Source organism: Pristiophorus japonicus, chromosome 5, assembly GCF_044704955.1.
Source record: "Pristiophorus japonicus isolate sPriJap1 chromosome 5, sPriJap1.hap1, whole genome shotgun sequence".
Classification (NCBI taxonomy): Eukaryota; Metazoa; Chordata; class Chondrichthyes; family Pristiophoridae; genus Pristiophorus; species Pristiophorus japonicus.
The window spans coordinates 73,822,233-73,846,484 of NC_091981.1; positions in this window are offsets into that span (position 1 = coordinate 73,822,233).

Here is a 24,252-nt window from a genome sequence, read left to right on the forward strand (position 1 = left end):
CAGTGGGAACTGGTGCTCTCCACTCTCTGTCCTGTGACAGTGGGAACTGGTGCTCTCCACTCTCCTGTCCTGTGACAGTTGGAACTGGTGCTCTCCACTCTCTGTCCTGTGACAGTTGGAACTGGTGCTCTCCACTCTCTGTCCTGTGACAGTGGGAACTGGTGCTCTCCACTCTCTGTCCTGTGACAGTGGGAACTGGTGCTCTCCACTCTCTCTCCTGTGACAGTGGGAACTGGTGCTCTCCACTCTCTGTCCTGTGACAGTGGGAACTGGTGCTCTCAACTCTCTGTCCTGTGACAGTTTGAACTGATGCTCTCCACTCTCTGTCCTGTGACAGTGGGAACTGGTGCTCTCCACTCTCCCGTCCTGTGACAGTGGAAACTGGTGCTCTCCACTCTCTCTCCTGTGACAGTGGGAACTTGTGCTCTCCACTCTCTCTCCTGTGAAAGTGGGAACTGGTGCTCTCCACTCTCCTGTCCTGTGACAGTGGGAACTGGTGCTCTCCACTCTCCTGTCCTGTGACAGTGGGAACTGGTGCTCTCCACTCTCTGTCCTGTGACAGTTTGAACTGATGCTCTCCACTCTCTGTCCTGTGACAGTGGGAACTGGTGCTCTCCACTCTCCCGTTCTGTGACAGTGGGAACTGGTGCTCTCCACTCTCTCTCCTGTGACAGTTGGAACTGGTGCTCTCCACTCTCTGTCCTGTGACAGTTTGAACTGATGCTCTCCACTCTCTGTCCTGTGACAGTGGGAACTGGTGCTCTCCACTCTCCCGTTCTGTGACAGTGGGAACTGGTGCTCTCCACTCTCTCTCCTGTGACAGTGGGAACTGGTGCTCTACACTCTCTCTCCTGTGACAGTGGGAACTGGTGCTCTCCACTCTCCCGTCCTGTGACAGTGGGAACTGGTGCTCTCCACTCTCTCTCCTGTGACAGTTGGAACTGGTGCTCTCCACTCTCTGTCCTGTGACAGTGGGAACTGGTGCTCTCCACTCTCTGTCCTGTGACAGTGGGAACTGGTGCTCTCCACTCTCTCTCCTGTGACAGTTGGAACTGGTGCTCTCCACTCTCCCGTCCTGTAACAGTTGGAACTGGTGCTCTCCACTCTCTGTCCTGTGACAGTGGGAACTGGTGCTCTCCATTCTCTCTCCTGTGACAGTTGGAACTGGTGCTCTCCACTCTCTCTCCTGTGACAGTGGGAACTGGTGCACCCCACTCTCTGTCCTGTGACAGTGGGAACTGGTGCTCTCCAATCTCTGTCCTGTGACAGTTGGAACTGGTGCTCTCCACTCTCTCTCCTGTGACAGTTGGAACTGGTGCTCTCCACTCTCTCTCCTGTGACAGTTGGAACTGGTGCTCTCCACTCTCTCTCCTGTGACAGTTGGAACTGGTGCACTCCACTCTCTCTCCTGTGACAGTTGGAACTGGTGCTCTCCACTCTCTGTCCTGTGACAGTGGGAACTGGTGCTCTCCACTCTCTGTCCTGTGACAGTTGGAACTGGTGCTCTCCACTCTCTCTCCTGTGACAGTTGGAACTGGTGCTCTCCACTCTCCCGTCCTGCGACAGTTGGAACAGGTGCTCTCCACTCTCTGTCCTGTGACAGTGGGAACTGGTGCTCTCCATTCTCTCTCCTGTGACAGTGGGAACTGGTGCTCTCCACTCTCTGTCCTGTGACAGTGGGAACTGGTGCTCTCCACTCTCCCGTCCTGTGACAGTTGGAACTGGTGCTCTCCACTCTCTGTCCTGTGACAGTGGGAACTGGTGCTCTCCATTCTCTCTCCTGTGACAGTGGGAACTGGTGCTCTCCACTCTCTGTCCTGTGACAGTGGGAACTGGTGCTCTCCACTCTCTGTCCTGTGACAGTTGGAACTGGTGCTCTCCACTCTCTGTCCTGTGACAGTTGGAACTGGTACTCTCCACTCTCTGTCCTGTGACAGTGGGAACTGGTGCTCTCCACTCTCTGTCCTGTGACAGTGGGAACTGGTGCTCTCCACTCTCTGTCCTGTGACAGTGGGAACTGGTGCTCTCCACTCTCTGTCCTGTGACAGTGGGAACTGGTGCTCTCCACTCTCTGTCCTGTGACAGTGGGAACTGCTGCTCTCCACTCTCTCTCCTGTGACAGTTGGAACTGGTGCTCTCCACTCTCCTGTCCTGTGAAAGTTGGAACTGGTGCTCTCCACTCTCTGTCCTGTGACAGTGGGAACTGGTGCTCTCCACTCTCCCGTCCTGTGACAGTGGGAACTGGTGCTCTCCACTCTCTCTCCTGTGACAGTTGGAACTGGTGCTCTCCACTCTCTGTCCTGTGACAGTTGGAACTGGTGCTCTCCACTCTCTCTCCTGTGACAGTTGGAACTGGTGCTCTCCACTCTCTGTCCTGTGACAGTGGGAACTGGTGCTCTCCACTCTCTGTCCTGTGACAGTTGGAACTGGTGCTCTCCACTCTCTCTCCTGTAACAGTTGGAACAGGTGCTCTCCACTCTCTGTCCTGTGACAGTGGGAACTGGTGCTCTCCACTCTCCCGTCCTGCGACAGTGGGAACTGGTGCTCTCCACTCTCTCTCCTGTGACAGTGGGAACTGGTGCTCTCCATTCTCTCTCCTGTGACAGTGGGAACTGGTGCTCTCCACTCTCTGTCCTGTGACAGTGGGAACTGGTGCTCTCCACTCTCTGTCCTGTGAAAGTTGGAACTGGTGCTCTCCACTCTCTGTCCTGTGACAGTTGGAACTGGTACTCTCCACTCTCTGTCCTGTGACAGTGGGAACTGGTGCTCTCCACTCTCTGTCCTGTGACAGTGGGAACTGGTGCTCTCCACTCTCTGTCCTGTGACAGTTGGAACTGGTGCGCTCCACTCTCTCTCCTGTGACAGTGGGAACTGGTGCTCTCCACTCTCTGTCCTGTGACAGTGGGAACTGCTGCTCTCCACTCTCTCTCCTGTGACAGTTGGAACTGGTGCTCTCCACTCTCCTGTCCTGTGAAAGTTGGAACTGGTGCTCTCCATTCTCTGTCCTGTGACAATTGGAACTGGTGCTCTCCACTCTCTCTCCTGTGACAGTTGGAACTGGTGCTCTCCACTCTCTCCTGTGACAGTTGGAACTGGTGCTCTCCACTCTCTGTCCTGTGACAGTTGGAACTGGTGCTCCCCATTCTCCCGTCCTGTGACAGTGGGAACTGGTGCTCTCCACTCTCTGTCCTGTGACAGTTGGAACTGGTGCTCTCTACTCTCTGTCCTGTGACAGTTGGAACTGTTGCTCTCCACTCTCTGTCCTGTGACAGTTGGAACTGGTGCTCCCCATTCTCCCGTCCTGTGACAGTGGGAACTGGTGCTCTCCACTCTCTCTCCTGTGACAGTGGGAACTGGTGCTCTCCACTCTCTGTCCTGTGACAGTGGGAACTGGTGCTCTCCACTCTCTGTCCTGTAACAGTGGGAACTGGTGCTCTCCACACTCTGTCCTGTAACAGTTGGAACTGTTGCTCTCCACTCTCTCTCCTGTGACAGTTGGAACTGGTGCTCTCAACTCTCCCGTCCTGTGACAGTGGGAACTGGTGCTCTCCACTCTCTGTCCTGTGACAGTGGGAACTGGTGCTCTCCACTCTCTGTCCTGTGACAGTTGGAACTGGTGCTCTCCACTCTCTCTCCTGTGAGAATTGGAACTGATGCTCTTCACTCTCTCTCCTGTGACAATTGGAACTGGTGCTCTCCACTCTCTGTCCTGTGACATTTGGAACTGGTGCTCTCCACTCTCTGTCCTGTGACAGTGGGAACTGGTGCTCTCCAGACTCTGTCCTGTGACAGTGGGAACTGGTGCTCTCAACTCTCTGTCCTGTGACAGTGGGAACTGGTGCTCTCCACTCTCTGTCCTGTGACAGTGGGAACTGGTGCTCTCCACTCTCCCGTCCTCTGACAGTTGGAACTGGTGCTCTCCACTCTCTGTCCTGTGACAGTTGGAACTGGTGCTCTCCACTCTCTGTCCTGTGACAGTGGGAACTGGTGCTCTCCACTCTCTGTCCTGTGACAGTGGGAACTGGTGCTCTCCACTCTCTGTCCTGTGACAGTGGGAACTGGTGCTCTCCACTCTCTGTCCTGTGACAGTTGGAACTGGTGCTCTCCACTCTCTGTCCTGTGACAGTTGGAACTGGTGCTCTCCACTCTCTGTCCTGTGACAGTTGGAACTGGTGCTCTCCACTCTCTGTCCTGTGACAGTGGGAACTGGTGCTCTCCACTCTCTGTCCTGTGACAGTGGGAACTGGTGCTCTCCACTCTCTGTCCTGTGACAGTGGGAACTGGTGCTCTCCACTCTCTGTCCTGTGACAGTTGGAACTGGTGCTCTCCACTCTCTGTCCTGTGACAGTTGGAACTGGTGCTCTCCACTCTCTGTCCTGTGACAGTTGGAACTGGTGCTCTCCACTCTCCCGTCCTGTGACAGTGGGAACTGGTGCTCTCAACTCTCTGTCCTGTGACAGTGGGAACTGGTGCTCTCCACTCTCTGTCCTGTGACAGTGGGAACTGGTGCTCTCCACTCTCCCGTCCTCTGACAGTTGGAACTGGTGCTCTCCACTCTCTCTCCTGTGACAGTTTGAACTGGTGCTCTCCAATCTCTGTCCTGTGACAGTGGGAACTGGTGCTCTCCACTCTCTGTCCTGTGACAGTGGGAACTGGTGCTCTCCAATCTCTGTCCTGTGACAGTTGGAACTGGTGCTCTCCACTCTCTCCTGTGACAGTTTGAACTGGTGCTCTCCAATCTCTGTCCTGTGACAGTGGGAACTGGTGCTCTCCACTCTCTGTCCTGTGACAGTTGGAACTGGTGCTCTCCACTCTCTGTCCTGTGACAGTTGGAACTGGTGCTCTCCACTCTCTGTCCTGTGACAGTGGGAACTGGTGCTCTCCACTCTCTGTCCTGTGACAGTGGGAACTGGTGCACTCCCCTCTCTGTCCTGTGACAGTGGGAACTGGTGCTCTCCACTCTCTGTCCTGTGACAGTGGGAACTGGTGCTCTCCACTCTCTCCTGTGACAGTTGGAACTGGTGCTCTCCACTCTCTCCTGTGACAGTTGGAACTGGTGCTCTCCACTCTCTGTCCTGTGACAGTGGGAACTGGTGCTCTCCACTCTCTGTCCTGTGACAGTGGGAACTGGTGCTCCCCACTCTCTGTCCTGTGACAGTGGGAACTAGTGCTCTCCACTCTCTGTCCTGTGACAGTGGGAACTGGTGCTCTCCACTCTCTCCTGTGACAGTTGGAACTGGTGCTCTCCACTCTCTGTCCTGTGACAGTGGGAACTGGTGCTCTCCACTCTCTGTCCTGTGACAGTGGGAACTGGTGCTCTCCACTCTCTGTCCTGTGACAGTTGGAACTGGTGCTCTCCACTCTCTGTCCTGTGACAGTTGGAACTGGTGCTCTCCACTCTCTCCTGTGACAGTTGGAACTGGTGCACTCCACTCTCTGTCCTGTGACAGTTGGAACTGGTGCTCTCAACTCTCTGTCCTGTGACAGTGGGAACTGGTGCTCTCCACTCTCTGTCCTGTGACAGTGGGAACTGGTGCTCTCCACTCTCCCGTCCTCTGACAGTTGGAACTGGTGCTCTCCACTCTCTCTCCTGTGACAGTTTGAACTGGTGCTCTCCAATCTCTGTCCTGTGACAGTGGGAACTGGTGCTCTCCACTCTCTGTCCTGTGACAGTGGGAACTGGTGCTCTCCAATCTCTGTCCTGTGACAGTTGGAACTGGTGCTCTCCACTCTCTCCTGTGACAGTTTGAACTGGTGCTCTCCAATCTCTGTCCTGTGACAGTGGGAACTGGTGCTCTCCACTCTCTGTCCTGTGACAGTTGGAACTGGTGCTCTCCACTCTCTGTCCTGTGACAGTTGGAACTGGTGCTCTCCACTCTCTGTCCTGTGACAGTGGGAACTGGTGCTCTCCACTCTCTGTCCTGTGACAGTGGGAACTGGTGCACTCCCCTCTCTGTCCTGTGACAGTGGGAACTGGTGCTCTCCACTCTCTGTCCTGTGACAGTGGGAACTGGTGCTCTCCACTCTCTCCTGTGACAGTTGGAACTGGTGCTCTCCACTCTCTCCTGTGACAGTTGGAACTGGTGCTCTCCACTCTCTGTCCTGTGACAGTGGGAACTGGTGCTCTCCACTCTCTGTCCTGTGACAGTGGGAACTGGTGCTCCCCACTCTCTGTCCTGTGACAGTGGGAACTAGTGCTCTCCACTCTCTGTCCTGTGACAGTGGGAACTGGTGCTCTCCACTCTCTCCTGTGACAGTTGGAACTGGTGCTCTCCACTCTCTGTCCTGTGACAGTGGGAACTGGTGCTCTCCACTCTCTGTCCTGTGACAGTGGGAACTGGTGCTCTCCACTCTCTGTCCTGTGACAGTTGGAACTGGTGCTCTCCACTCTCTGTCCTGTGACAGTTGGAACTGGTGCTCTCCACTCTCTGTCCTGTGACAGTGGGAACTGGTGCTCTCCACTCTCTGTCCTGTGACAGTGGGAACTGGTGCTCTCCACTCTCCTGTCCTGTGACAGTTGGAACTGGTGCTCTCCACTCTCTGTCCTGTGACAGTTGGAACTGGTGCTCTCCACTCTCTGTCCTGTGACAGTGGGAACTGGTGCTCTCCACTCTCTGTCCTGTGACAGTGGGAACTGGTGCTCTCCACTCTCTCTCCTGTGACAGTGGGAACTGGTGCTCTCCACTCTCTGTCCTGTGACAGTGGGAACTGGTGCTCTCAACTCTCTGTCCTGTGACAGTTTGAACTGATGCTCTCCACTCTCTGTCCTGTGACAGTGGGAACTGGTGCTCTCCACTCTCCCGTCCTGTGACAGTGGGAACTGGTGCTCTCCACTCTCTCTCCTGTGACAGTGGGAACTTGTGCTCTCCACTCTCTCTCCTGTGAAAGTGGGAACTGGTGCTCTCCACTCTCCTGTCCTGTGACAGTGGGAACTGGTGCTCTCCACTCTCCTGTCCTGTGACAGTGGGAACTGGTGCTCTCCACTCTCTGTCCTGTGACAGTTTGAACTGATGCTCTCCACTCTCTGTCCTGTGACAGTGGGAACTGGTGCTCTCCACTCTCCCGTTCTGTGACAGTGGGAACTGGTGCTCTCCACTCTCTCTCCTGTGACAGTTGGAACTGGTGCTCTCCACTCTCTGTCCTGTGACAGTTTGAACTGATGCTCTCCACTCTCTGTCCTGTGACAGTGGGAACTGGTGCTCTCCACTCTCCCGTTCTGTGACAGTGGGAACTGGTGCTCTCCACTCTCTCTCCTGTGACAGTGGGAACTGGTGCTCTACACTCTCTCTCCTGTGACAGTGGGAACTGGTGCTCTCCACTCTCCCGTCCTGTGACAGTGGGAACTGGTGCTCTCCACTCTCTCTCCTGTGACAGTTGGAACTGGTGCTCTCCACTCTCTGTCCTGTGACAGTGGGAACTGGTGCTCTCCACTCTCTGTCCTGTGACAGTGGGAACTGGTGCTCTCCACTCTCTCTCCTGTGACAGTTGGAACTGGTGCTCTCCACTCTCCCGTCCTGTAACAGTTGGAACTGGTGCTCTCCACTCTCTGTCCTGTGACAGTGGGAACTGGTGCTCTCCATTCTCTCTCCTGTGACAGTTGGAACTGGTGCTCTCCACTCTCTCTCCTGTGACAGTGGGAACTGGTGCACCCCACTCTCTGTCCTGTGACAGTGGGAACTGGTGCTCTCCAATCTCTGTCCTGTGACAGTTGGAACTGGTGCTCTCCACTCTCTCTCCTGTGACAGTTGGAACTGGTGCTCTCCACTCTCTCTCCTGTGACAGTTGGAACTGGTGCTCTCCACTCTCTCTCCTGTGACAGTTGGAACTGGTGCACTCCACTCTCTCTCCTGTGACAGTTGGAACTGGTGCTCTCCACTCTCTGTCCTGTGACAGTGGGAACTGGTGCTCTCCACTCTCTGTCCTGTGACAGTTGGAACTGGTGCTCTCCACTCTCTCTCCTGTGACAGTTGGAACTGGTGCTCTCCACTCTCCCGTCCTGCGACAGTTGGAACAGGTGCTCTCCACTCTCTGTCCTGTGACAGTGGGAACTGGTGCTCTCCATTCTCTCTCCTGTGACAGTGGGAACTGGTGCTCTCCACTCTCTGTCCTGTGACAGTGGGAACTGGTGCTCTCCACTCTCCCGTCCTGTGACAGTTGGAACTGGTGCTCTCCACTCTCTGTCCTGTGACAGTGGGAACTGGTGCTCTCCATTCTCTCTCCTGTGACAGTGGGAACTGGTGCTCTCCACTCTCTGTCCTGTGACAGTGGGAACTGGTGCTCTCCACTCTCTGTCCTGTGACAGTTGGAACTGGTGCTCTCCACTCTCTGTCCTGTGACAGTTGGAACTGGTACTCTCCACTCTCTGTCCTGTGACAGTGGGAACTGGTGCTCTCCACTCTCTGTCCTGTGACAGTGGGAACTGGTGCTCTCCACTCTCTGTCCTGTGACAGTGGGAACTGGTGCTCTCCACTCTCTGTCCTGTGACAGTGGGAACTGGTGCTCTCCACTCTCTGTCCTGTGACAGTGGGAACTGCTGCTCTCCACTCTCTCTCCTGTGACAGTTGGAACTGGTGCTCTCCACTCTCCTGTCCTGTGAAAGTTGGAACTGGTGCTCTCCACTCTCTGTCCTGTGACAGTGGGAACTGGTGCTCTCCACTCTCCCGTCCTGTGACAGTGGGAACTGGTGCTCTCCACTCTCTCTCCTGTGACAGTTGGAACTGGTGCTCTCCACTCTCTGTCCTGTGACAGTTGGAACTGGTGCTCTCCACTCTCTCTCCTGTGACAGTTGGAACTGGTGCTCTCCACTCTCTGTCCTGTGACAGTGGGAACTGGTGCTCTCCACTCTCTGTCCTGTGACAGTTGGAACTGGTGCTCTCCACTCTCTCTCCTGTAACAGTTGGAACAGGTGCTCTCCACTCTCTGTCCTGTGACAGTGGGAACTGGTGCTCTCCACTCTCCCGTCCTGCGACAGTGGGAACTGGTGCTCTCCACTCTCTCTCCTGTGACAGTGGGAACTGGTGCTCTCCATTCTCTCTCCTGTGACAGTGGGAACTGGTGCTCTCCACTCTCTGTCCTGTGACAGTGGGAACTGGTGCTCTCCACTCTCTGTCCTGTGAAAGTTGGAACTGGTGCTCTCCACTCTCTGTCCTGTGACAGTTGGAACTGGTACTCTCCACTCTCTGTCCTGTGACAGTGGGAACTGGTGCTCTCCACTCTCTGTCCTGTGACAGTGGGAACTGGTGCTCTCCACTCTCTGTCCTGTGACAGTTGGAACTGGTGCGCTCCACTCTCTCTCCTGTGACAGTGGGAACTGGTGCTCTCCACTCTCTGTCCTGTGACAGTGGGAACTGCTGCTCTCCACTCTCTCTCCTGTGACAGTTGGAACTGGTGCTCTCCACTCTCCTGTCCTGTGAAAGTTGGAACTGGTGCTCTCCATTCTCTGTCCTGTGACAATTGGAACTGGTGCTCTCCACTCTCTCTCCTGTGACAGTTGGAACTGGTGCTCTCCACTCTCTCCTGTGACAGTTGGAACTGGTGCTCTCCACTCTCTGTCCTGTGACAGTTGGAACTGGTGCTCCCCATTCTCCCGTCCTGTGACAGTGGGAACTGGTGCTCTCCACTCTCTGTCCTGTGACAGTTGGAACTGGTGCTCTCTACTCTCTGTCCTGTGACAGTTGGAACTGTTGCTCTCCACTCTCTGTCCTGTGACAGTTGGAACTGGTGCTCCCCATTCTCCCGTCCTGTGACAGTGGGAACTGGTGCTCTCCACTCTCTCTCCTGTGACAGTGGGAACTGGTGCTCTCCACTCTCTGTCCTGTGACAGTGGGAACTGGTGCTCTCCACTCTCTGTCCTGTAACAGTGGGAACTGGTGCTCTCCACACTCTGTCCTGTAACAGTTGGAACTGTTGCTCTCCACTCTCTCTCCTGTGACAGTTGGAACTGGTGCTCTCAACTCTCCCGTCCTGTGACAGTGGGAACTGGTGCTCTCCACTCTCTGTCCTGTGACAGTGGGAACTGGTGCTCTCCACTCTCTGTCCTGTGACAGTTGGAACTGGTGCTCTCCACTCTCTCTCCTGTGAGAATTGGAACTGATGCTCTTCACTCTCTCTCCTGTGACAATTGGAACTGGTGCTCTCCACTCTCTGTCCTGTGACATTTGGAACTGGTGCTCTCCACTCTCTGTCCTGTGACAGTGGGAACTGGTGCTCTCCAGACTCTGTCCTGTGACAGTGGGAACTGGTGCTCTCAACTCTCTGTCCTGTGACAGTGGGAACTGGTGCTCTCCACTCTCTGTCCTGTGACAGTGGGAACTGGTGCTCTCCACTCTCCCGTCCTCTGACAGTTGGAACTGGTGCTCTCCACTCTCTGTCCTGTGACAGTTGGAACTGGTGCTCTCCACTCTCTGTCCTGTGACAGTGGGAACTGGTGCTCTCCACTCTCTGTCCTGTGACAGTGGGAACTGGTGCTCTCCACTCTCTGTCCTGTGACAGTGGGAACTGGTGCTCTCCACTCTCTGTCCTGTGACAGTTGGAACTGGTGCTCTCCACTCTCTGTCCTGTGACAGTTGGAACTGGTGCTCTCCACTCTCTGTCCTGTGACAGTTGGAACTGGTGCTCTCCACTCTCTGTCCTGTGACAGTGGGAACTGGTGCTCTCCACTCTCTGTCCTGTGACAGTGGGAACTGGTGCTCTCCACTCTCTGTCCTGTGACAGTGGGAACTGGTGCTCTCCACTCTCTGTCCTGTGACAGTTGGAACTGGTGCTCTCCACTCTCTGTCCTGTGACAGTTGGAACTGGTGCTCTCCACTCTCTGTCCTGTGACAGTTGGAACTGGTGCTCTCCACTCTCCCGTCCTGTGACAGTGGGAACTGGTGCTCTCAACTCTCTGTCCTGTGACAGTGGGAACTGGTGCTCTCCACTCTCTGTCCTGTGACAGTGGGAACTGGTGCTCTCCACTCTCCCGTCCTCTGACAGTTGGAACTGGTGCTCTCCACTCTCTCTCCTGTGACAGTTTGAACTGGTGCTCTCCAATCTCTGTCCTGTGACAGTGGGAACTGGTGCTCTCCACTCTCTGTCCTGTGACAGTGGGAACTGGTGCTCTCCAATCTCTGTCCTGTGACAGTTGGAACTGGTGCTCTCCACTCTCTCCTGTGACAGTTTGAACTGGTGCTCTCCAATCTCTGTCCTGTGACAGTGGGAACTGGTGCTCTCCACTCTCTGTCCTGTGACAGTTGGAACTGGTGCTCTCCACTCTCTGTCCTGTGACAGTTGGAACTGGTGCTCTCCACTCTCTGTCCTGTGACAGTGGGAACTGGTGCTCTCCACTCTCTGTCCTGTGACAGTGGGAACTGGTGCACTCCCCTCTCTGTCCTGTGACAGTGGGAACTGGTGCTCTCCACTCTCTGTCCTGTGACAGTGGGAACTGGTGCTCTCCACTCTCTCCTGTGACAGTTGGAACTGGTGCTCTCCACTCTCTCCTGTGACAGTTGGAACTGGTGCTCTCCACTCTCTGTCCTGTGACAGTGGGAACTGGTGCTCTCCACTCTCTGTCCTGTGACAGTGGGAACTGGTGCTCCCCACTCTCTGTCCTGTGACAGTGGGAACTAGTGCTCTCCACTCTCTGTCCTGTGACAGTGGGAACTGGTGCTCTCCACTCTCTCCTGTGACAGTTGGAACTGGTGCTCTCCACTCTCTGTCCTGTGACAGTGGGAACTGGTGCTCTCCACTCTCTGTCCTGTGACAGTGGGAACTGGTGCTCTCCACTCTCTGTCCTGTGACAGTTGGAACTGGTGCTCTCCACTCTCTGTCCTGTGACAGTTGGAACTGGTGCTCTCCACTCTCTCCTGTGACAGTTGGAACTGGTGCACTCCACTCTCTGTCCTGTGACAGTTGGAACTGGTGCTCTCCACTCTCTCCTGTGACAGTTGGAACTGGTGCACTCCACTCTCTGTCCTGTGACAGTTGGAACTGGTGCTCTCCACTCTCTCCTGTGACAGTTGGAACTGGTGCACTCCACTCTCTGTCCTGTGACAGTGGGAACTGGTGCTCTCCACACTCTGTCCTGTGACAGTGGGAACTGGTGCTCCCCACTCTCTGTCCTGTGACAGTTGGAACTGGTGCTCTCCACTCTCTCCTGTGACAGTTGGAACTGGTGCACTCCACTCTCTGTCCTGTGACAGTTGGAACTGGTGCTCTCCACTCTCTGTCCTGTGACAGTTGGAACTGGTGCTCTCCACTCTCTCTCCTGTGACAGTGGGAACTGGTGCTCTCCACTCTCTGTCCTGTGACAGTGGTAACTGGTGCTCTCCACTCTCCCGTCCTGTGACAGTGGGAACTGGTGCTCTCCACTCTCCCGTCCTGTGACAGTTGGAACTGGTGCTCTCCACTCTCCCGTCCTGTAACAGTTGGAACTGGTGCTCTCCACTCTCTGTCCTGTGACAGTGGTAACTGGTGCTCTCCACTCTCCCGTCCTGTGACAGTGGGAACTGGTGCTCTCCACTCTCCCGTCCTGTGACAGTGGTAACTGGTGCTCTCCACTCTCCCGTCCTGTGACAGTTGGAACTGGTGCTCTCCACTCTCTCTCCTGTGACAGTGGGAACTGGTGCTCTCCACTCTCTGTCCTGTGACAGTGGTAACTGGTGCTCTCCACTCTCCCGTCCTGTGACAGTGGGAACTGGTGCTCTCCACTCTCCCGTCCTGTAACAGTTGGAACTGGTGCTCTCCACTCTCTCCTGTGACAGTGGGAACTGGTGCTCTCCACTCTCTGTCCTGTGACAGTGGGAACTGGTGCTCTCCACTCTCTGTCCTGCGACAGTTGGAACTGGTGCTCTCCACTCTCTCTCCTGTGACAGTGGGAACTGGTGCTCTCCACTCTCTGTCCTGTGACAGTTGGAACTGGTGCTCTCCACTCTCTCTCCTGTGACAGTTGGAACTGGTGCTCTCCACTCTCTGTCCTGTGACAGTGGGAACTGGTGCTCTCCATTCTCTCTCCTGTGACAGTGGGAACTGGTGCTCTCCACTCTCTGTCCTGTGACAGTGGGAACTGGTGCTCTCCACTCTCTGTCCTGTGACAGTTGGAACTGGTGCTCTCCACTCTCTGTCCTGTGACAGTTGGAACTGGTACTCTCCACTCTCTGTCCTGTGACAGTGGGAACTGGTGCTCTCCACTCTCTGTCCTGTGACAGTGGGAACTGGTGCTCTCCACTCTCTGTCCTGTGACAGTTGGAACTGGTGCTCTCCACTCTCTGTCCTGTGACAGTTGGAACTGGTGCGCTCCACTCTCTGTCCTGTGACAGTGGGAACTGGTGCTCTCCACTCTCTGTCCTGTGACAGTGGGAACTGCTGCTCTCCACTCTCTCTCCTGTGACAGTTGGAACTGGTGCTCTCCACTCTCCTGTCCTGTGAAAGTTGGAACTGGTGCTCTCCACTCTCTGTCCTGTGACAATTGGAACTGGTGCTCTCCACTCTCTGTCCTGTGACAGTTGGAACTGGTGCTCTCCACTCTCTCCTGTGACAGTTGGAACTGGTGCTCTCCACTCTCTGTCCTGTGACAGTGGGAACTGGTGCTCTCCACTCTCTGTCCTGTGACAGTGGGAACTGGTGCTCTCCACTCTCTGTCCTGTGACAGTGGGAACTGGTGCTCTCCACTCTCCCGTCCTGTGACAGTTGGAACTGGTGCTCTCAACTCTCTGTCCTGTGACAGTTGGAACTGGTGCTCTCCACTCTCTGTCCTGTGACAGTTGGAACTGGTGCTCTCCACTCTCTGTCCTGTGACAGTGGGAACTGGTGCTCTACACTCTCTCTCCTGTGACAGTGGGAACTGGTGCTCTCCACTCTCCCGTCCTGTGACAGTGGGAACTGGTGCTCTCCACTCTCTCTCCTGTGACAGTTGGAACTGGTGCTCTCCACTCTCCCGTCCTGTAACAGTTGGAACTGGTGCTCTCCACTCTCTGTCCTGTGACAGTGGGAACTGGTGCTCTCCATTCTCTCTCCTGTGACAGTTGGAACTGGTGCTCTCCACTCTCTCTCCTGTGACAGTGGGAACTGGTGCTCTCCACTCTCTGTCCTGTGACAGTTGGAACTGGTGCTCTCCACTCTCTCTCCTGTGACAGTTGGAACTGGTGCTCTCCACTCTCCCGTCCTGTAACAGTTGGAACAGGTGCTCTCCACTCTCTGTCCTGTGACAGTGGGAACTGGTGCTCTCCATTCTCTCTCCTGTGACAGTGGGAACTGGTGCTCTCCACTCTCTGTCCTGTGACAGTGGGAACTGGTGCTCTCCACTCTCTGTCCTGTGACAGTGGGAACTGGTGCTCTCCACTCTCTGTCCTGTGACAGTTGGAACTGGTGCTCTCCACTCTCTCTCCTGTGACAGTTGGAACTGGTGCTCTCCACTCTCCCGTCCTGTAACAGTTGGAACTGGTGCTCTCCACTCTCTGTCCTGTGACAGTGGGAACTGGTGCTCTCCATTCTCTCTCCTGTGACAGTGGGAACTGGTGCTCTCCACTCTCTGTCCTGTGACAGTGGGAACTGGTGCTCTCCACTCTCTGTCCTGTGACAGTTGGAACTGGTGCTCTCCACTCTCTGTCCTGTGACAGTTGGAACTGGTACTCTCCACTCTCCCGTCCTGTGATAGTGGGAACTGGTACTCTCCACTCTCTGTCCTGCGACAGTTTGAACTGGTACTCTCCACTCTCTGTCCTGTGACAGTGGGAACTGGTACTCTCCACTCTCTGTCCTGTGACAGTGGGAACTGGTGCTCTCCACTCTCTGTCCTGTGACAGTGGGAACTGGTGCTCTCCACTCTCCCGTCCTGTGACAGTTGGAACTGGTGCTCTCCACTCTCTGTCCTGTGACAGTTGGAACTGGTGCGCTCCACTCTCTGTCCTGTGACAGTGGGAACTGGTGCTCTCCACTCTCTGTCCTGTGACAGTGGGAACTGCTGCTCTCCACTCTCTCTCCTGTGACAGTTGGAACTGGTGCTCTCCACTCTCCTGTCCTGTGAAAGTTGGAACTGGTGCTCTCCACTCTCTGTCCTGTGACAATTGGAACTGGTGCTCTCCACTCTCTCTCCTGTGACAGTTGGAACTGGTGCTCTCCACTCTCTCCTGTGACAGTTGGAACTGGTGCTCTCCACTCTCTGTCCTGTGACAGTGGGAACTGGTGCTCTCCACTCTCTGTCCTGTGACAGTGGGAACTGGTGCTCTCCACTCTCCCGTCCTGTGACAGTTGGAACTGGTGCTCTCAACTCTCTGTCCTGTGACAGTTGGAACTGGTGCTCTCCACTCTCTGTCCTGTGAAAGTGGGAACTGGTTCTCTCCACTCACCCGTCCTGTGACAGTGGGAACTGGTGCTCTCCACTCTCTGTCCTGTGACAGTTGGAACTGGTGCTCTCTACTCTCTGTCCTGTGACAGTTGGAACTGTTGCTCTCCACTCTCTGTCCTGTGACAGTTGGAACTGGTGCTCCCCATTCTCCCGTCCTGTGACAGTGGGAACTGGTGCTCTCCACTCTCTTTCCTGTGACAGTGGGAACTGGTGCTCTCCACTCTCTGTCCTGTGACAGTGGGAACTGGTGCTCTCCACACTCTGTCCTGTAACAGTTGGAACTGTTGCTCTCCACTCTCTCTCCTGTGACAGTTGGAACTGGTGCTCTCAACTCTCCCGTCCTGTGACAGTGGGAACTGGTGCTCTCCACTCTCTGTCCTGTGACAGTGGGAACTGGTGCTCTCCACTCTCTGTCCTGTGACAGTTGGAACTGGTGCTCTCCACTCTCTCTCCTGTGAGAATTGGAACTGATGCTCTTCACTCTCTCTCCTGTGACAATTGGAACTGGTGCTCTCCACTCTCTGTCCTGTGACATTTGGAACTGGTGCTCTCCACTCTCTGTCCTGTGACAGTGGGAACTGGTGCTCTCCAGTCTCTGTCCTGTGACAGTGGGAACTGGTGCTCTCAACTCTCTGTCCTGTGACAGTGGGAACTGGTGCTCTCCACTCTCTGTCCTGTGACAGTGGGAACTGGTGCTCTCCACTCTCCCGTCCTCTGACAGTTGGAACTGGTGCTCTCCACTCTCTCTCCTGTGACAGTTTGAACTGGTGCTCTCCAGTCTCTGTCCTGTGACAGTGGGAACTGGTGCTCTCAACTCTCTGTCCTGTGACAGTTGGAACTGGTGCTCTCCACTCTCTGTCCTGTGACAGTGGGAACTGGTGCTCTCCACTCTCTGTCCTGTGACAGTGGTAACTGGTGCTCTCCACTCTCCCGTCCTGTGACAGTGGGAACTGGTGCTCTCCACTCTCCCGTCCTGTGACAGTGGGAACTGGTGCTCTCCACTCTCCCGTCCTGTGACAGTTGGAACTGGTGCTTTCCACTCTCCCGTCCTTTGACAGTTGGAACTGGTGCTCTCCACTCTCTGTCCTGCGACAGTTGGAACTGGTGCTCTCCACTCTCTGTCCTGCGCCAGTTGGAACTGGTGCTCTCCAATCTCTGTCCTGTGACAGTGGGAACTGGTGCTCTCCACTCTCTCTTCTGTGACAGTGGGAACTGGTGCTTTCCACTCTCTGTCCTGTGACAGTGGGAACTGGTGCTCTCCACTCTCTGTCCTGTGACAGTTGGAATGGTGCTCTCCACTCTCTGTCCTGTGACAGTGAGAACTGGTGCTCTCCACTCTCTGTCCTTTAACAGTGGGAAATGGTGCTCTCCACTCTCTCTCCTGTGACAGCTGGAACTGGTGCTCTCCACTCTCTGTCCTGTAACAGTGAGAACTGGTGCTCTCCACACTCTGTCCTGTAACAGTTGGAACTGGTGCTCTCCACTCTATCTCCTGTGACAGTGGGAACTGATGCTCTCCACTCTCTGTCCTGTGACAGTTGGAACTGGTGCTCTCCACTCTCTGTCCTGTGACAGTTGGAACTGGTGCTCTCCACTCTCTGTCCTGTGACAGTGGGAACTGGTGCTCTCCACTCTCCCGTCCTGTGACAGTGGAAACTGGTGCTCTCCACTCTCTCTGTCCTGTGACAGTTTGAACTGGTGCTCTCCACTCTCTCTCCTGTGACAGTGGGAACTGGTGCTCTCCACTCTCTGTCCTGTGACAGTGGGTACTGGTGCTCTCCACTCTCTGTCCTGTGACAGTTCGAACTGATGCTCTCCACTCTCTGTCCTGTGACAGTGGGAACTGGTGCTCTCCACTCTCCCGTCCTGTGACAGTGGGAACTGGTGCTCTCCACTCTCTGTCCTGTGACAGTTTGAACTGATGCTCTCCACTCTCTGTCCTGTGACAGTGGGAACTGGTGCTCTCCACTCTCCCGTCCTGTGACAGTGGGAACTGGTGCTCTCCACTCTCTCTCCTGTGACAGTGGGAACTTGTGATCTCCACTCTCTCTCCTGTGAAAGTGGGAACTGGTGCTCTCCACTCTCCTGTCCTGTGACAGTGGGAACTGGTGCTCTCCACTCTCCTGTCCTGTGACAGTGGGAACTGGTGCTCTCCACTCTCTGTCCTGTGACAGTTTGAACTGATGCTCTCCACTCTCTGTCCTGTGACAGTGGGAACTGGTGCTCTCCACTCTCCCGTTCTGTGACAGTGGGAACTGGTGCTCTCCACTCTCTCTCCTGTGACAGTTGGAACTGGTGCTCTCCACTCTCTGTCCTGTGACAGTGGGAACTGGTGCTCTCCACTCTCCCGTCCTGTGACAGTTGGAATTGGTGCTCTCCACTCTCCCGTCCTGCGACAGTGGGAAATGCTGCTCTCCACTCTCTCTCCTGTGACAGTTGGAACTGGTGCGCTCCACTCTCCCGTCCTGTGACAGTGGGAACTTGTGCTCTCCACTCTCTCTCCTGTGACAGTGGGAACTGGTGCTCTCCACTCTCCTGTCCTGTGAAAGTTGGAACTGGTGCTCTCCACTCTCTGTCCTGTGACAATTGGAACTGGTGCTCTCCACTCTCTCTCCTGCGACAGTTGGAACTGGTGCTCTCCACTCTCTCCTGTGACAGTTGGAACTGGTGCTCTCCACTCTCTGTCCTGTGACAGTTGGAACTGGTGCTCTCCACTCTCTGTCCTGTGACAGTGGGAACTGGTGCTCTCCACTCTCCTGTCCTGTGACAGTTGGAACTGGTGCTCTCCACTCTCTGTCCTGTGACAGTTGGAACTGGTGCTCTCCACTCTCTGTCCTGTGACAGTGGGAACTGGTGCTCTCCACTCTCTGTCCTGTGACAGTGGGAACTGGTGCTCTCAACTCTCTGTCCTGTGAGAGTTGGAACTGGTGCTCTCCACTCTCTGTCCTGTGAAAGTGGGAACTGGTTCTCTCCACTCACCCGTCCTGTGACAGTGGGAACTGGTGCTCTCCACTCTCCCGTCCTGTGACAGTGGGAACTGGTGCTCTCCACTCTCTGTCCTGTGACAGTGGGAACTGGTGCTCTCCACTCTCTGTCCTGTGACAGTTGGAACTGTTGCTCTCCACTCTCTGTCCTGTGACAGTTGGAACTGGTGCTCTCCACTCTCTGTCCTGTGACAGTGGGAACTGGTGCTCTCCACTCTCTGTCCTGTGACAGTTGGAACTGTTGCTCTCCACTCTCTGTCCTGTGACAGTGGGAACTGGTGCTCTCCACTCTCCCGTCCTGTGACTGTTGGAACTGGTGCTCTCTACTCTCTGTCCTGTGACAGTTGGAACTGTTGCTCTCCACTCTCTGTCCTGTGACAGTGGGAGCTGGTGCTCTCAACTTTCTGTCCTGTGACAGTTGGAACTGGTGCTCTCCACTCTCTCTCCTGTGACAGTTGGAACTGGTGCTCTCCACTCTCCCGTCCTGTGACAGTTGGAACTGGTGCTCTCCACTCTCCCGTCCTGTGATGGTTGGAACTGGTGCTCTCCACTCTCCCGTCCTGTGACAGTTGGAACTGGTGCTCTCCACTCTCTCTCCTGTGACAGTTGGAACTGGTGCTCTCCACTCTCTCTCCTGTGACAGTTGGAACTGGTGCTCTCAACTCTCCCGTCCTGTGACAGTGGGAACTGGTGCTCTCCACTCTCTGTCCTGTGATAGTGGGAACTGGTGCTCTCCACTCTCTGTCCTGTGACAGTTGGAACTGGTGCTCTCCACTCTCTCTCCTGTGAGAATTGGAACTGATGCTCTTCACTCTCTCTCCTGTGACAATTGGAACTGGTGCTCTCCACTCTCTGTCCTGTGACATTTGGAACTGGTGCTCTCCACTCTCTGTCCTGTGACAGTGGGAACTGGTGCTCTCCACTCTCTGTCCTGTGACAGTGGGAACTGGTGCTCTCCACTCTCTGTCCTGTGAGAGTGGGAACTGGTGCTCTCCACTCTCCCGTCCTCTGACAGTGGGAACTGGTGCTCTCCACTCTCTCCAGTGACAGTTGGAACTGGTGCTCTCCACTCTCTCCAGTGACAGTTGGAACTGGTGCTCTCCACTCTCTGTCCTGTGACAGTGGGAACTGGTGCTCTCCACTCTCTCTCCTGTGACAGTGGGAACTGGTGCTTTCCACTCTCTGTCCTGTGACAGTGGGAACTGGTGCTCTCCACTCTCTGTCCTGTGACAGTTGGAATGGTGCTCTCCACTCTCTCTCCTGTGACAGTGGGAACTGGTGCTCACCACTCTCTCTCCTGTGACAGTGGGAACTGTGCTCTCCACTCTCTGTCCTGTGACAGTGGGAACTGGTGCTCTCCACTCTCTCTCCTGTGACAGTGGGAACTGGTGCTCACCACTCTCCCGTCCTGTGACAGTATGAACTGGTGCTCTCCACTCTCCCGTCCTGTGACAGTTGGAACTGGTGCTCTCCACTCTCTCTCCTGTGACAGTTGGAACTGGTGCTCTCCACTCTCTGTCCTGTGACAGTGGGAACTGGTGCTCTCCACACTCTGTTCTGTGACAGTTGGAACTGGTGCTCTCCACACTCTGTTCTGTGACAGTTGGAACTGGTGCTCTCCACACTCTGTTCTGTGACAGTTGGAACTGGTGCTCCCCACTCTCTCTCCTGTGACAGTGGGAACTGGTGCTCTCCACTCTCCCGTCCTGTGACAGTTGGAACTGGTGCTCTCCACTCTCTGTCCTGCGACAGTTGGAACTGGTGCTCTCCACTCTCTGTCCTGTGACAGTGGGAACTGGTGCTCTCCACTCTCTCTCCTGTGACAGTGGGAACTGGTGCTTTCCACTCTCTGTCCTGTGACAGTGGGAACTGGTGCTCTCCACTCTCTGTCCTGTGACAGTTGGAATGGTGCACTCCACTCTCTGTCCTGTGACAGTGAGAACTGGTGCTCTCCACTCTCTGTCCTTTAACAGTGGGAACTGGTGCTCTCCACTCTCTCTCCTGTGACAGCTGGAACTGGTGCTCTCCACTCTCTGTCCTGTAACAGTGAGAACTGGTGCTCTCCACACTCTGTCCTGTAACAGTTGGAACTGGTGCTCTCCACTCTATCTCCTGTGACAGTGGGAACTGATGCTCTCCACTCTCTGTCCTGTGACAGTTGGAACTGGTGCTCTCCACTCTCTGTCCTGTGACAGTTGGAACTGGTGCTCTCCACTCTCTGTCCTGTGACAGTGGGGACTGGTGCTCTCCACTCTCTCTGTCCTGTGACAGTTTGAACTGGTGCTCTCCACTCTCTCTCCTGTGACAGTGGGAACTGGTGCTCTCCACTCTCTGTCCTGTGACAGTGGGTACTGGTGCTCTCCACTCTCTGTCCTGTGACAGTTTGAACTGATGCTCTCCACTCTCTGTCCTGTGACAGTGGGAACTGGTGCTCTCCACTCTCCCGTCCTGTGACAGTGGGAACTGGTGCTCTCCACTCTCTGTCCTGTGACAGTTTGAACTGATGCTCTCCACTCTCTGTCCTGTGACAGTGGGAACTGGTGCTCTCCACTCTCCCGTTCTGTGACAGTGGGAACTGGTGCTCTCCACTCTCTCTCCTGTGACAGTTGGAACTGGTGCTCTCCACTCTCCCGTCCTGTGACAGTGGGAACGTGTGCTCTCCACTCTCTCTCCTGTGACAGTGGGAACTGGTGCTCTCCACTCTCCTGTGCTGTGACAGTGGGAACTGGTGCTCTCCACTCTCCTGTCCTGTGACAGTGGGAACTGGTGCTCTCCACTCTCTGTCCTGTGACAGTTTGAACTGATGCTCTCCACTCTCTGTCCTGTGACAGTGGGAACTGGTGCTCTCCACTCTCCCGTTCTGTGACAGTGGGAACTGGTGCTCTCCACTCTCCTGTCCTGTGACAGTTTGAACTGATGCTCTCCACTCTCTGTCCTGTGACAGTGGGAACTGGTGCTCTCCACTCTCCTGTTCTGTGACAGTGGGAACTGGTGCTCTCCACTCTCTGTCCTGTGACAGTTTGAACTGAAGCTCTCCACTCTCTGTCCTGTGACAGTGGGAACTGGTGCTCTCCACTCTCCTGTCCTGTGACAGTGGGAACTGGTGCTCTCCACTCTCTCTCCTGTGACAGTTGGAACTGGTGCTCTCCACGCTCTGTCCTGTGACAGTTGGAACTGGTGCTCTCCACTCTCTCTCCTGTGACAGTTTGAACTTGTGCTCTCCACTCTCTGTCCTGTGACAGTGGGAACTGGTGCTCTCCACTCTCTGTCCTGTGACAGTGGGAACTGGTGCTCTCCAGTCTCTGTCCTGTGACAGTGGGAACTGGTGCTCTCCAAACTCTCCTGTGACAGTTTGAACTGGTGCTCTCCACTCTCTCTCCTGTGACAGTGGGAACTGGTGCTCTCCACTCTCTGTCCTGTGACAGTGGGAACTGGTGCTCTCCACTCTCTGACCTGTGACAGTTGGAACTGGTGCTCTCCACTCTCTGTCCTGTGACAGTGGGAACTGGTGCTCTCCACTCTCTGTCCTGTGACAGTTGGAACTGGTGCTCTCCACTCTCTGTCCTGTGACAGTGGGAAGTGGTGCTCTCCACTCTCTGACCTGTGACAGTTGGAACTGGTGCTCTCCACTCTCTGTCCTGTGACAGTGGGAACTGGTGCGCTCCACTCTCTGTCCTGTGACAGTTGGAACTGGTGCTCTCCACTCTCTGTCCTGTGACAGTGGGAACTGGTGCTCTCCACTCTCTGTCCTGTGACAGTGGGAACTGGTGCTCTCCACTCTCCCGTCCTGTGACAGTTGGAACTGGTGCTCTCCACTCTCTCTCCTGTGACAGTTGGAACTGGTGCTCTCCACTCTCTCTCCTGTGACAGTTGGAACTGGTGCTCTCCACTCTCTGTCCTGTGACAGTGGGAACTGGTGCTCTCCACTCTCTCTCCTGTGACAGTGGGAACTGGTGCTCTCGACCTTCTGTCCTGTGACAGTGGGAACTGGTGCTCTCCACTTTCCCGTCCTGTGACAGTGGGAACTGGTGCTCTCCACTCTCCCGTCCTGTGACAGTGGGAACTGGTGCTCTCCACTCTCTGTCCTGTGACAGTGGGTACTGGTGCTCTCCACTCTCTGTCCTGTGACAGTTTGAACTGATGCTCTCCACTCTCTGTCCTGTGACAGTGGGAACTGGTGCTCTCCACTCTCCCGTCCTGTGACAGTGGGAACTGGTGCTCTCCACTCTCTGTCCTGTGACAGTTTGAACTGATGCTCTCCACTCTCTGTCCTGTGACAGTGGGAACTGGTGCTCTCCACTCTCCCGTTCTGTGACAGTGGGAACTGGTGCTCTCCACTCTCTCTCCTGTGACAGTTGGAACTGGTGCTCTCCACTCTCCCGTCCTGTGACAGTGGGAACGTGTGCTCTCCACTCTCTCTCCTGTGACAGTGGGAACTGGTGCTCTCCACTCTCCTGTGCTGTGACAGTGGGAACTGGTGCTCTCCACTCTCCTGTCCTGTGACAGTGGGAACTGGTGCTCTCCACTCTCTGTCCTGTGACAGTTTGAACTGATGCTCTCCACTCTCTGTCCTGTGACAGTGGGAACTGGTGCTCTCCACTCTCCCGTTCTGTGACAGTGGGAACTGGTGCTCTCCACTCTCCTGTCCTGTGACAGTTTGAACTGATGCTCTCCACTCTCTGTCCTGTGACAGTGGGAACTGGTGCTCTCCACTCTCCCGTTCTGTGACAGTGGGAACTGGTGCTCTCCACTCTCTGTCCTGTGACAGTTTGAACTGAAGCTCTCCACTCTCTGTCCTGTGACAGTGGGAACTGGTGCTCTCCACTCTCCTGTCCTGTGACAGTGGGAACTGGTGCTCTCCACTCTCTCTCCTGTGACAGTTGGAACTGGTGCTCTCCACTCTCTGTCCTGTGACAGTGGGAACTGGTGCTCTCCACTCTCTCTCCTGTGACAGTTGGAACTGGTGCTCTCCACTCTCTGTCCTGTGACAGTTGGAACTGGTGCTCTCCACTCTCCCGTCCTGCGACAGTGGGAACTGCTGCTCTCCACTCTCTCTCCTGTGACAGTTGGAACTGGTGCTCTCCACTCTCCCGTCCTGTGACAGTGGGAACTTGTGCTCTCCACTCTCTGTCCTGTGACAGTGGGAACTGGTGCTCTCCACTCTCTGTCCTGTGACAGTGGGAACTGCTGCTCTCCACTCTCTCTCCTGTGACAGTTGGAACTGGTGCTCTCCACTCTCCCGTCCTGCGACAGTGGGAACTGGTGCTCTCCACTCTCTGTCCTGTGACAGTTGGAACTGGTGCTCTCCACTCTCTGTCCTGTGACAGTGGGAACTGGTGCTCTCCACTCTCTGTCCTGTGACAGTGGGAACTGGTGCTCTCCACTCTCTCTCCTGTGACAGTTGGAACTGGTGCTCTCCACTCTCTCTCCTGTGACAGTTGGAACTGGTGCTCTCCACTCTCTGTCCTGTGACAGTGGGAACTGGTGCTCTCCACTCTCTCTCCTGTGACAGTGGGAACTGGTGCTCTCGACCTTCTGTCCGGTGACAGTGGGAACTGGTGCTCTCCACTTTCCCGTCCTGTGACAGTGGGAACTGGTGCTCTCCACTCTCCCGTCCTGTGACAGTGGGAACTGGTGCTCTCCACTCTCTGTCCTGTGACAGTGGGAACTGGTGCTCTCCACTCTCTGTCCTGTGGCAGTGGGAACTGGTGCTCTCCACTCTACCGTCCTGTGACAGTTGGAACTGGTGCTCTCCACTCTCCCGTCTTGTGACAGTTTGAACTGGTGCTCTCCACTCTCCCGTCTTGTGACAGTTTGAACTGGTGCTCTCCACTCTCTGTCCTGCGACAGTTGGAACTGGTGCTCTCAACTCTCCCGTCCTGTGACAGTTTGAACTGGTGCTCTCCACTCTCTGTCCTGCGACAGTTGGAACTGGTGCTCTCAACT